Raw genomic sequence first — 13000 nt, 5'->3', positions numbered from 1 at the left:
GTTGGTTTGAAACCATGTCACTAAAACAGCCACTGTCAACAGAGTGTGTGGCAAAACAAATAAGAGAACCCTCCTCCACCACTGTCCTTTGACTCTTTGGGTTTCTCACGGGTCTGCCGCCAGTGTTCTTCACGTGTGCCGACAGCAGACGCGTGTGCAACTTTGAAGCATAGTAAAGCATGGCTCCTACTTGTAGGTTCTGATGGTCTCTGTTGGGCTGAGGGTAGGCAGCACTGAGCAGGCTCTCGAGACAGTTCTGACTTGCTGCTATGGTAGAGTACTGTTATTCTCAGCAGATACTTACTTGCCATGACCAAGAACTTTGTCCTTCAGCTCTTTTTGCAAAGTTTCATTAATACCATTTGCCACTTCTTCAGTTCCTTTCTAACAAAACAGTATAAGAGATGGAAGGTGAAGGGAGAAACCCACTAGTTCTTCATCTATCATTAATGTAAATGAATTATTTTATTAATATTAATAATTAATATAAGTAAGAAACTGAGTTGTACAGCACAGTGACTAAATTATGTTAAAATCTGGTGAATATGATTTGGTCTTTGTTTGCCCTAGAAGCAACAACTAGAGTTTTCTAATAAGTCAACCTGTTGTGTGTTACTCTTGTTAGTAAAGTTTTTGTTTTATTTTGTTTTGTTTTTCAAGACAGGGTTTCTCTCTGTGTAATGTAACAGCCTTGGCTGTCCTGAAACTCACTCTGTAGATCAGGCTGGCCTCCAACTCACAGAGATCACCTGCCTCTGCCTCCCAAGTGCTGGGATTAAAGGCGTGTGCCACCACTGCCCAACCAGTAAAGCATTTTTTATACCACACATTTATGATGTAACTTGGAAAGATATTAATTGCTTGTGCCTACTCCCAAGTTTTTTGTAAGTGCAAATCTAGTATTTCTTTGTGAATCAAGAAGAGGAAGTGGAGACTAACTCTGATAGGATAGTGTTGAGAAATGGTGTTTGTTCAGAAAGAGGATTGCTGATAAAATTATATAAAACCATAGTAATGCATAATGGAAATTTGGCTCAAACCACCTTTCAGAATTTATAAAGCAGGTTTTCCCCCTTTTTCTTAGTTGGTTTTATTTCTTTGACCATTAATAGGGGAATTACGTAGTAGAAGACTTCTTTAAATAAGGTGTTGCTCTAGGAATTATCATAGTTTGTATTTCAGTCTTTATTCAGCTGAACTGAAGGATAAAACTAGAATTTTTCTTCCTTATCTAACAGGCACCAGAAGTAATCAGAATGCAAGATAAAAACCCATATAGCTTTCAGTCAGATGTATATGCATTTGGGATTGTTCTGTATGAACTAATGACTGGCCAGCTACCTACTCGAACATCAACAACAGGGATCAGGTAAATATTTATCATCTCTGGGGGTTATTTTAGTATTTCGCTTAAAGCTTCAGTTCTTTGTAGGAGGAAGTCTGGAGATGGAGGTAAACATGAATGATAGAGCTTTTGATCTTTGTAATAAACTTTAGAAAATGTTTGTGTGCATTTGACAATTGTAAGGCTTTTGCTTGAAATGTTGGTCATAAATGTTACAACGGAGTAGAATCCCAATTGTGTGACTAGAAATTAGAAGTATAACAATTGAGGTACACCTGTTTCTTGGTCAATGCAGAGCTAAAAGAATGAACTCTGGAGCCTGGTATGATGGTGTATGCTTTTAATCCCAGCACTCAGGTGGCAGAGGTGAACAGATCTCTCTGTGAGTTTGAGGTCAGGCTGGTCTAGAGTTCCAGGCCAGCCCTGTCTTTTAAAAAAAGAAAAAATGAACTTTGCTGTGATCGCAGGTATACTTTTATCCTCTGATTGTATCACAAGTTGTACTGTCAGAGCAAGCGTTCAGATGAACATATTTGTGTCCAATTCTTCCAGAATTATTAAGATGTTGTTTAAAACACAAAAACAAAGTGCAAGTGGAGGAAAACATCCTGATACCCACTTCTGGCTTTAGCATTTATCCAGGCCAGCACACTCACATGCATACACACATGCACGGAGCGCACACACACACACACACACACACACACACACACACACACACCCCTACAACAAAAAGGGGGATATGAAATGGCTGTTACATCATGTTGTATCTTTTCTCTAATGAAAATTCTAGCAGAAAGATAAATTTTTATTTTTATTTTGGTTTTTCAAGACAGGGTTTCTCTGTGTAGTTTTAGTGCTGTCCTGGGTCTTACTCTGTAGACCAGGCTGGTCCTAAACTCAAAGAGATCTGCCTGGTTCTGCCCCCAAGTGCTGGGGTTAAAGGCGTGCGCACCACTGCCCAGCCAGAAGGGTAAATTTTTACTTCTTCCTTTCCTAAGTTCTCTTTCTCATTCTGTTTCTTCCTTCCAAAAGATGCCAGCCAGTATCAGCTCACAAAGCTTTGTTCTCTGTGTTTTCACAATAAATTCCCTTAGGCTTTTCTTTCTTTATTTCCATTCCTTCCCCACTCTCTCTTCATCTTTCAACAGAATAGTATTCTGTAATCCTGGCAGAACTTGAGATGTTGATCTTCCTGCCTTCATCGCCAGAATATTGGGAATTACAGTTTGTAACACTGATTCCAGTTTACTAATGCTAGAAAGTGAATAAGTTGTCTTTACTTAATTACCTTGGATGCCTCAACATTTTAAAAAAGTGTGTGTAGATATATGTGTGAAGAAGACAGTAATGGCAATTAAATTGTCATTAGAAGAAGATAGTTACCCATGTAAGCAATGATTAAGAGTATTCCTGCTATATGCTGTGGTTTGCATAATAATCACATAAAAGACTGCTTTAAAATGGATATTCTAAGGGCTGAAGAGATGGATCTCTAGTTAAGAGTGTACTGCTCTTGCAAAGAACCTGAGTTCAGTTCCAGAACCCACATTGGGTGGCTCACAACCCACTCGAGGGATTGTGACACCCTCTTCTGGCCTTCATGGGCAACTGCACACATATATATGCTCATACCCACACAGATACACATCCATACATTTAATTTAAAATAAAAATTTTTATATTTTAAATAGAGATTCTAGGGCAGATTTTGATTCGATGGGATAGAGTCCAAGCACATGTCCTTTTTTTGCTTCTGGAATAATTCTGATGCATACAAACGTTGAGAATTATCATTTTGTTCTTATGTAGATGGATGACGTATAGAGTGCACATAGCAACATCAGAGGACAACTTGGTGGCATTGGTTCTCCCCTTCCACCTTTCTGTAGGCTCTAGAGATCAAACTAGGTTGCCAGGTTTGTGTGCCACGAGCTTCACTCTCTGAGCTATGCCTCTGACCATGTATCAGGAGCTCTAAACTCTCAGTCTTTTGTTAATAATCTGACTTTTAGATTTCAACTATGACATGGTATGAAAGAAGTGTGTTCTCATGATAAAAGGATACTAACCTTTTGAGAACCACTTTTGGTTTTCCAAAAAAAACTGTACTGCTTTGTATTCCTGGACCCCATCAGTCAGCACTTATTATTTTTTTTAGACATAGTAGTTGTGGCTTTAGTTTTCATTTCCACAGAGACTAAGAAAGTAGAATGGCCTTTTATGTTTTGTTGTTACTTGTATATAAATCAGATTGTTTTTGTTTGTTTGTTTTTCAAGGGAGGGTTTCTCTGTGTAGCTTTTGGAACCTATCCTGGAACTCGCTCTGTAGACCTGCCTGGCCTTGAACTCACAGAGATCCACCTGCCTCTGCCTCCCGAGTGCTAGGATTAAAGGTGTGCACCACCACCACCCAGTATCACAGTATATTTTTATATAATAAAATATCTACTCAAATACTTGCTGATTTTAAAAAATTGTTTTTCAAATGCAGAGTTCAGCTATCATTTATGTATTCTTGAATCAAGAGACATGATTTACAAATTTTTTTTAAAAAGGTGTGTTCTAAGTGATCTTGCACTTTATGTAATGATTTGTTAAGGGCTCACAGGTTCAGAGATTTCAGTCTGCTGTTCATAACTTTACTGATCCTGGACCCATAGTAAAGCAGAACATTATGACACCAAGAGCATGTTGAGGAGGAAACTGTTCCCTCAGCAGACAAGAATACTAAATCTCTGTATGACCTTTGCCCAACAAGGATCTTGATTGAGAGGGAGGGAGGGAGGTATGAGGGTAGGTAGGTAGATTGGATTGTTTTGTTTTCACATTTATTTATGTTGTTGGAGATGGGTGTTACATAGCGTACATATAAAGATCAGAGGACATTTTTCAGAAATCGGGTTCTTCTGCCACCACGTGAGTCCCTAGGATCAAATTGGTGTTATCAGGTTTGGTGACAGGTGCCTTTGCCCACCTAGATATATTGCCAGTCTGAGGTCCTGGTTCATTATAAATCGTTTTTTGTGCAGGGTGAGAGATCTGAAGCATTCCAGAGTTCTGGACTCATCTACCTCTTGGCATTTGAGGTGCTCTGTCTCCCATGAGAGGATAATAAATGAAAGGAAAGCAAAGGCTTGTTCTCTCTGAGAGGAGAGAGTGACCAGAAGGTTAGGCCTTCATCACTTAATTTTTTCTACAGTGTAGTTGAAGCTCCTACAGTTTGCCAGTCTAAAGCCAAACTACATGTTTGGTAAAAGAAGTAGAAGGAAAAAAGTTACAAATCCTCCACCTGCTCTTACTCCACTTCATTGCCCTGTGCACCCCACTGTCTTCAAACTGGTCCTTCAGTGGAATACTCTATTTTGAAAGGGTGACTTTGGTCATCCTCAGTGAGGTAGCACCATCTATCCTTTTGAGTTCTGTCTCATTTTCCTATACCTCGATCTCCAGGCTCTCAGGGTAGACTTCCGTTTAAGAATCTTGTACTGTGCAGTGTAGATACTGTTTCGCCTGTACTTTCACCCTCTGTAGTCTGGGGTTCGTGTTTTGCATGTAAACTCAAAGCAAGGCTCCGCTAGGGCAGTACTAATACAGTGGCAGGCCTTGGGCTCAAGACCTGAATCATCTTACTCCAAGGGTTTTTTGGTTTTTGGTTTTTTGTGTTTTGTTTTGTTTGAAGTCAATTATGAATATAGGGGGTTGGTCGAAGAAATTCTGTTCTAAAGATCATAGGGGCTAGGAAGACGGCTTTTGTCAGTAAAGTATTTGCGGAGCAAGCATAAGGACCTGAACTCAGATCCCCAGCACTCATGCAAAAATCTTTGCCTAGTGACAGATGCTGTAATCCTAGCTCTGGAGACAGAGACAGAAGGATCCCTGGGGTTTGTTGGCCAGCCAGGCTAGCACAATCATGAGCTCCAGGTTCAATGAAGAGACTCTATCTCAAACATTAAGGTGGAAATCAATTGAAGGAGCCACCCAAAATAAATCTCTCACCAGCATGCATATGTGCAACACACCACACATAAACATACAGATTCAAAAACAAATAAAAATCAAATTATGTATTAAAATCGGTCTCTTGACTCTCCAAATGATAACTCTCTGTGTTACTCTGTAGAAGAGTATGGGGGTAGTGTGTGTGTGGGGGGTGTATTTCATTGGTTTTTCTTAGTGTGAAAGTCTGAGAAAAATGACTTCTTAGGGCTATACAGAGAAACCCTGTCTCAAAGAAAAATAAATAAATTTAAGCCAGGCAGTTGTGGCTCACACCTTTAGTTCTAGCTTTCAGGAAGCAGAGGCAGGCGGACCTCTGTGAGTTCAAGGCCAGCCTGGTCTATGGAGTGAGTTCCAGGATATCCAGGGCTACACTGAGAAACTACTCCAAAAATCAAAAAAAGGAAAAAAATGTTTTTAATTTTATAATTGTGTATGAGTATTTTGACTACATCTGTACTTGCACCATGTGCATGCCTGGTATCATTGAAGGTCAGAAAAAGGACATCAGATACCTAGAAACTAGAGTTATGTGTGGGATGGTTGTGAGCCACCATAGATGCTGGGAACCAGACCCAGGTCGTCTGTGAGAACAATAAGTGCTTTTAACCTCAGAGCCATCTCTCCAGCCCCATTTATCAGTCTTATTGTTTCCTTCCTCTTACTGTGGTTTCTCTACCAAGTTAAGATTAATACTGGTACTTATTCAGGCTGGATGTATAGACTGTGTATAACCTCATGGCTTTCTTTTCTTTGAAGCAGAAATTCTACACTTTAAGTATATTGTAGTTACTTTGGATGCATAATAAATCACCCCAAATGTAGTAATTTAAAAACAAATTACAGGTCTGGAGAAATGGCTTAGGAGTTAAGAACATTTGATGCTCTTCTAGGGACCTGAATTCATTTCCTAGTACCCACATTGGGTCGTTCACAGCTACTTGTAACTTCAGCTCCAGGGCATCTGAAGCTCTCTTTAGCCTCTGTGGATACCCTCGTTAACTGGCATACATACACACAGATACATAAGTTTTAAAAAACCAAGTAAGGCAAGGCCTTTAATCCTAGCACTGGGGGAGGCAGAAGCAGATAAATCTCTGTGCATGCACGGGCAGACTGATCTTCATAGTGAGTCTTGGGTCAGCCAAGATTACACACTGAGACCCTTTCTAAAAGCAAACAAAGATTGCTGTAGAGATGCTTTAGTATTTAAGATCACTGGCTGCTCTTCCAGATGACCCTGGTTCAATTCCCAGCACTCATGTGGCCACTCACAACCATCTGTAACACCACTCCCAGGGAACCCCTTTCTGGATTCTGAGGCACTGCACACACATGATGCACAGATATCCATGTAGGCAAAAGACCATACACATAAAAGTAAAAGATTAAAATTTTTTAATTAAAAAAAGTAAAGATCTATAATTTGAGATGATCTCAGGAGGATTTACATCTGTTTCGTATGGTATCGCTAGAATAGCTTAAGTTAAGTATTAAAAATGTTTGCTTACCAAGTAACTCACTCATATACCTACCAAGTTGATGCTGTCAGCTAGAAGCTCACTCGGGGCCAAGGGTTAAGTCCTTGAGTGTTTCTCCACATGGACCTTTCTGTGAGACTTCAGGCTGCATGGTCTCTCGGATGGCATGGTGCCTGGTTCTGTGAAGGAAATCTGAAGAAACAAATATAACAAATATCTTGTCTTACCATTAGGCTTTTTTTTTTAAACAGCATCTTATGTAGCCTAGACTGACGTTGAACTTCTAGCCCTCCTGCCTCCACCCCTAGAGTACTGGGATTACCTGTGTGCTCCCACTCATTTTTTACATGGTTTTTAATGTTATTAATATCTGCTATATGCAAAGTACTGTGGAATATAAAAAGATTCAGAAATAGAGAAGAGGCAGTAGAGAGGAAGATGCTGAAACAGGCAGCATGCATGTCCTCTGGTAGTCCTGAGACAGGACCAAAGAGGAAGAGATGCCAAGAGTTCTGAGTTTAGGCTGAAATTGTCTCAAAATTTGAAAACAAGGTACTAATTTTGTCATCCTTATGCCCTGTGACTTTTCTACCCACAAATTATATCCAGGAACTTCCCTTTCTCGTTCTTGCTGTATTTGCATCATTCAGCTCCCCACCCAGTAGCAAATTAACACCTCCTTTATGCTTTGCACTAGCTAAATTTTGTGGGTCATATAAAAATGTGAATTGTCTTCAATTTTTCCCTCCCATCCCTTCTGAAAGAATATTTTGAACAACTATACCTCTGTGCATGTTTTTTTTTTCCTTCCTTTCTTTCTTTCTTTTCTTTTTTTTTTTCTGAGACAGGGTTTCTCTGTGTAGCTTTGCACCCTTCCTGGAACTCTCTCTGTAGACCAGGCTGGGACTCACAGCCTCAGGATCCTGGGAGTCCTGGATTAAAGGCGTGCGCCACCACCGCCCGGCTTATGCACATTTTCAAGTTGTCATCTAAAATGTTTTCTTATGTGTTAAGTAATTGCAAAGAATGTCAATTTCAGTATAACTTGGCTAAAATTTGAAGATACTTAGGGGTGGTGGTGCCTTTAATCCCAGCACTCAGGAGGCAGAGGCAGGTGGATCTCTGAGTTCAAGGCTGGCCTGGTGTACAGAGTGAGTTCAGGACAGCCAGGACTACACAGAGAAACCCTGAAATGTATCCAGTAAAATCTAAAGACTAGCCCCTGTTTAAATATAGAAAAGCTCTACAGTGACATGGTTCCTATTTTTCTCTTCAAGCTATTTGTAGTATACTCTAACCCCTCATGGAATTCTGTCCTAATGTAGCATACTGTTGTGCTTTTAAGGCTTTTTTATTATGCATTATATATCTTCAAGAAAAAATATGAATGTAAGGTTCTAAATTTTTTTTCTTATGACTTTAAGCTCTGGTGAGTTATTTTTAAATGCTGGGTTCTGCCATTGTTATAGTTTTTAATGTATAACTGATAAATTTTATCACATGAAAGGTAAAAATTGGCTGGGCAGTGGTGGCACACCCCTTTAATCCCAGCACTCGGGAAGCAGAGCAGGCAGATCTCTGTGAGTTCGAGGCCAGCCTGGTCTCCAAAGCGAGTTCTGGGAAAGGCACAAAGCTACACAAGAGAAACCTGTCTCGAAAAACCAAAAAAGAAAAAGGTAAAATTGAAAGTACATAGTTTTGGCTTGTTATTTGTTCCATTTTAGACATGGAGTCTGGCTTATGTAGCCCAGCCTGGTCTTGCACTCCTGAATTTCTTGCCTCTGCTCTCCAGTACTGGGATTATAAGCATGCCTCACCTGCTTAACAGAAAATGAGGGCGCAGGGGTGGCATGTGGAGGCCAAAGGCAGTCTTGGGTATCATTCCTCAGATGCTGTTCACTTTGAGTGTTGAGAGAGGCTCTCTTGTTGGGCTGGGGCCAGCTGATTAAGCTAGGCTGGCTGGCCACTGCGTCCCAGGGATCCACCTGTCTCTGCCTCCACATCACAGGAATTAAAAGTGCATGCCACCATGCCCAGCCTTTTTAATGTGGCTACTCAAGCACTTTACCTACCAACTGAGCTATCTCCTCAGCTCCAAAAGTATGTGTGTTAATGAACACCATGGTGTTTTTCATTTTCTCTTCAGTTTATGTATATGTGGGTGAATATAACTTTTTTCAAGATTCATTTATTTATTATGTACACAGTGTCCTGTCTGCATGTGTGTCTGCAGGACAAAAGAGAGTACCAAATCTCGTTATAGATGGTCGTGAGCCACCACATTTTGTAGCCTGGAATGATACATACTAGAGTCCATATTGGTAAATGTAAAGGCCTTTCATAAAATAGAGGTTAGGTGCAACAAAAACATACACCTGAGTGGTTCTCTGGCAAATAAGTTTTTAAACTTTACTTTATTACTGTATATGCACATACATGTGAGTTCCCTGGAGCCACCGGCTGCTTGGGTCTGAACTTAATTACATCCTCTGCAAGAGCAGCAAGTATTCTCAAGTATTCTCCAGCCTCTAAGATTTAAAAAAAAAAAAAAAAAAAAAAAAAGGTCCATTTGTGATAGACATAGCCCCTGTTTCCAAGGACCACAGGAGAAATTCGAAGGACTTTGCCACAGGCTTGGGGTCATGAAACAAGCTTGCATCCTGTTGGTATGGGTGCCCAACAGTCTGTGATGGGTTAGGAGACCAGATACTAGCTTTGTTTTTTATTTTGGCTTATACAAAGTTAATGTACATATAGGAAAGTGCAAATTCCATAAGTATACAGTTTGTTAAATTTTCATTGCTGATATATTTGTTTATTAATAAGAGTGTATGATTTCCTATTTCTCTTCAGATAATTTTTATGGTGGGACGAGGCTATCTATCTCCAGATCTCAGTAAGGTACGGAGTAACTGTCCAAAAGCCATGAAGAGATTAATGGCAGAGTGCCTCAAAAAGAAAAGAGACGAGAGACCACTCTTTCCCCAAGTAAGAATCCCTTCATGATACCCCAGGGTACCAACTAACTAACCTTCATAAGGCGATTTTTAAGGTGATGTGGGCAGGAGCTCACGTGAAGGTACAGTTTGGATTCTGATTGATCTTCCGTGCACAGCCAGATGAGCAAACAGGGCAATGACTTTACAAAGGCTGAGCAGAATTCTGTTTGGGGTCCTAATACAAGCCCCGTAGGGGACTTTGCATTTGTCCGGCCATTCTCAAACTCTTAGGAGGCATTCTGTTCTGTCTTCATTTATTTTGTGTATGGGTATTGCTGACATGGATATGTGTGCACCACTTGTGTGCCTGGTGCCCACTGGGGCTTGAACAAAGTCAGAGCCCCTGCAATCTGTAATAGCTGTGAGCTATCATGTGGGTTCTGACAAACAAACCATCTCTCCAGTCCTCACTCTCAACATTTTGATCTTGGAATCCTTTCACATATTTTAAAATAGTTAAAAGCCTGTAAAAATGCCAGGCAGTGGTGGCGCACGCCTTTAATCCCAGCACTCGGGAGGCAGAGCCAGGCGGATCTCTGTGAGTTCGAGGCCAGCCTGGGCTTACCACGTGAGTTCCAGGAAAGGCGCAAAGCTACACAGAGAAACCCTGTCTCAAAAAACAAAAACAAACAAACAAAAAAAACCTTTAAAAGGCTTCTGTTTGTGAAAATAACCATTATGAGTTTATAAACAATGAAAAAGAACAAAACGGTGGTACTGATTTCTTTTTTTTCCCCGAACTGTTTTTTGTACAGTTAACACAACTTGGATTCTTTGTTTTATACTTCAGTGTGCTTCAGTATCTTATACTATGTTGCCTCTGACAATTTACTTATAAAAATTCTACTGACAGTTTTGACCTGGGGTTATTCTTGCTGGTAAAATAGATTCTAAATTTTCTGTTCATGCTAGAATTTTCTTATTTTTTAATTTTTATTATTTTAGGCTTTATATTATATATTTATATATTTTATTATATATTAATTTTTTTATTTTTGGTTTTTTTTTTTTGATTTTTTTTTTTTTTTGATTTTTCGAGACAGGGTTTCTCTGTGTAGCTTTGCTCCTTTCCTGGGACTCACTTGGTAGCCCAGGCTGCCTCGAACTCACAGAGATCCGCCTGGCTCTGCCTCCCGAGTGCTGGGATTAAAGGCGTGTGCCACCACCGTCCGGCTTATTTTTGGTTTTTTGAGACAGGTTTATCTATGTAGTTTTGGTGCCTGTCCTGGACCTTGCTCTGTAGACCAGGCTGGCCTCGAACTCACAGAGATCCGCCTGGCTATGCCTCTGGAGTCCTGGGATTAAAGGAGTATGCCATCACCGCCTGGTTTACATTATATTCTTACTATAACTACATACTATAATGGGTTCTTACTTCATGATATCCCAGGGTATCATGACCTGGCACTCAAAATGTAGCCTGGGGTGGCTTGAAACTTGAAGATATCCATCTGCCCCTGCTTCGAGTGCTGGGATTAAAGGTATATACCACCACACCTAACTTAGATCTTTTTTTTTCCTAAAATGTGTGTGTGTGTGTGTGTGTGTGTGTGGTGTGTGTGTGTGTGTGTGTGTGTGTGACGTTTGTGAGAGTGTCCAAGGAGGACAGAAGAAGGTATTGGATCCCCTAGAGCCAGAGTTTCAGGTTTGTAATTGATTTTAAATTTTTACTTACCATTTCAGGGATGGCAAATGATCTAAAATACAAACTGTGAGTGACTTATTCAGCTATGTGTGCATATAAAAACTTGTGTTACTGTGCTAGCTTTTGACTCTTGTGTTTATGGGAAAATACCAGTTTCTCTTTGTTCATTGATTATACTGAAAACAATGGAAAGTCTCAGGTAAAAGCTGGGTTGGTAGTGGTGTACGCCTTTAATCCCAACAGAGGCAGGTGGATCTCTGTGAGTTTGAGGCCAGCCTGGGCTACAGAGTGAGTTCCAGAACAGGCTCCAAAACTACAAGAGAAACCCTGTCTCAAAAAAAAACAAACAAACAAAAAAAAGTCTCAGGTAAAAATCTCATTATAAGTATGATGAGCTCTTAAAGATTTATACTACCCCAAATTCTTATTCTGCTTTTTGTTTCTTGTTCTCTCTGTCCCTCTTTGTTCCCGCCCCTGCTGCCTTCTTCCTTACAGATCCTCGCCTCCATCGAGCTGCTGGCCCGCTCATTGCCAAAAATTCACCGCAGTGCATCAGAGCCCTCCTTGAATCGGGCTGGTTTCCAAACGGAAGATTTTAGTCTGTATGCTTGTGCGTCTCCTAAAACACCCATCCAAGCAGGGGGCTATGGTGCGTTTCCAGTCCATTGAAACAAACTAAATGAGTGAGACATTAAAGTAAGGTAGCAACCAAAACAAATGAATAATTTCCCTTATACTTAAATTAACTAGGAACTCTGCTATACACAGGGGAGCCAAAGAGTGTTTGTGTTGAAAAACTTAGGAATTGCTTTCCAAGTCTTAAAATCATACTTAACATTGAATTTCAACATCAAGGGGTTAAAATACACAAATGCTGCTAAACATTTTCAGTGCCTCTTCCAGGGCTTTACTTCCTGTTCTGACTTGATTTGTTCACTTGGTTATCCCTGTTGTTAAACTCTAGGTTTCTCTCTCAGTTTGCTCGTGCAGCTTTTGTTATTACCTGTCACTTGTAGGACATCTGGAGAAAGGGAGGCTCCTCTCCATGTTCACAGGTGGGGAGTCCCCAGGAGGCTGGCCTCTGTCAGCTATGCGAACTCGATAAATAATCCTGGGGTTTGTTCTTCCCATTTCCTATAGCTGTATCTTTTTACTGCAGTTTAGGAAGTATAGAAGTCCTTTATTTCCTTGAAGCGGTAGATAATTTCTTTTAATAAATTTTGGGTGTGAGTGAGCAGAAATATCAGTCAGTCAGTGGCACATTTGACATAGGTAACATGACTTGACTTTGGATTTTTACCGGGGAGTACAAATTAAGGTTCTTCTTTAGATGTCTTACATGTGCAAAAAAAGTCAAAGGGCTTTGCAAATGCCTTACCCTTTAGTCTCACCCCCTTCCCCAAAAGAAACTGCAAAATTCTGAGAATCTTTAGGGTGTCTGTTTGCTTTTAGATAATTGGTTTGCCACACACCAAGTAATTTTTAAGTTATTACATTAGATTATGCCTACTTTTTTATGTATGTTACAGCA

The 13000-nt window shown here is 40.3% G+C and overlaps 1 long non-coding RNA gene across 1 annotated transcript; it reads left to right on the top strand.

Annotated features, from left to right (window-relative positions):
- The first annotated feature begins 1138 nt into the window (after nt 1-1138).
- Nucleotides 1139-12368, top strand: LOC119086132. The gene is made up of 3 exons (XR_005091055.1): nt 1139-1369; nt 9679-9813; nt 11965-12368. It is a non-coding gene; the product is annotated as an uncharacterized LOC119086132 (long non-coding RNA).
- Nucleotides 12369-13000: the final 632 nt, after the last annotated feature.

This window comes from Peromyscus leucopus, chromosome 3 (genome assembly GCF_004664715.2).
Source record: "Peromyscus leucopus breed LL Stock chromosome 3, UCI_PerLeu_2.1, whole genome shotgun sequence".
NCBI lineage: Eukaryota > Metazoa > Chordata > Mammalia > Rodentia > Cricetidae > Peromyscus > Peromyscus leucopus.
The sequence above is the reverse complement of the archived record's forward strand: the minus strand, read 5'-3'. Positions and strand labels throughout refer to the sequence as shown.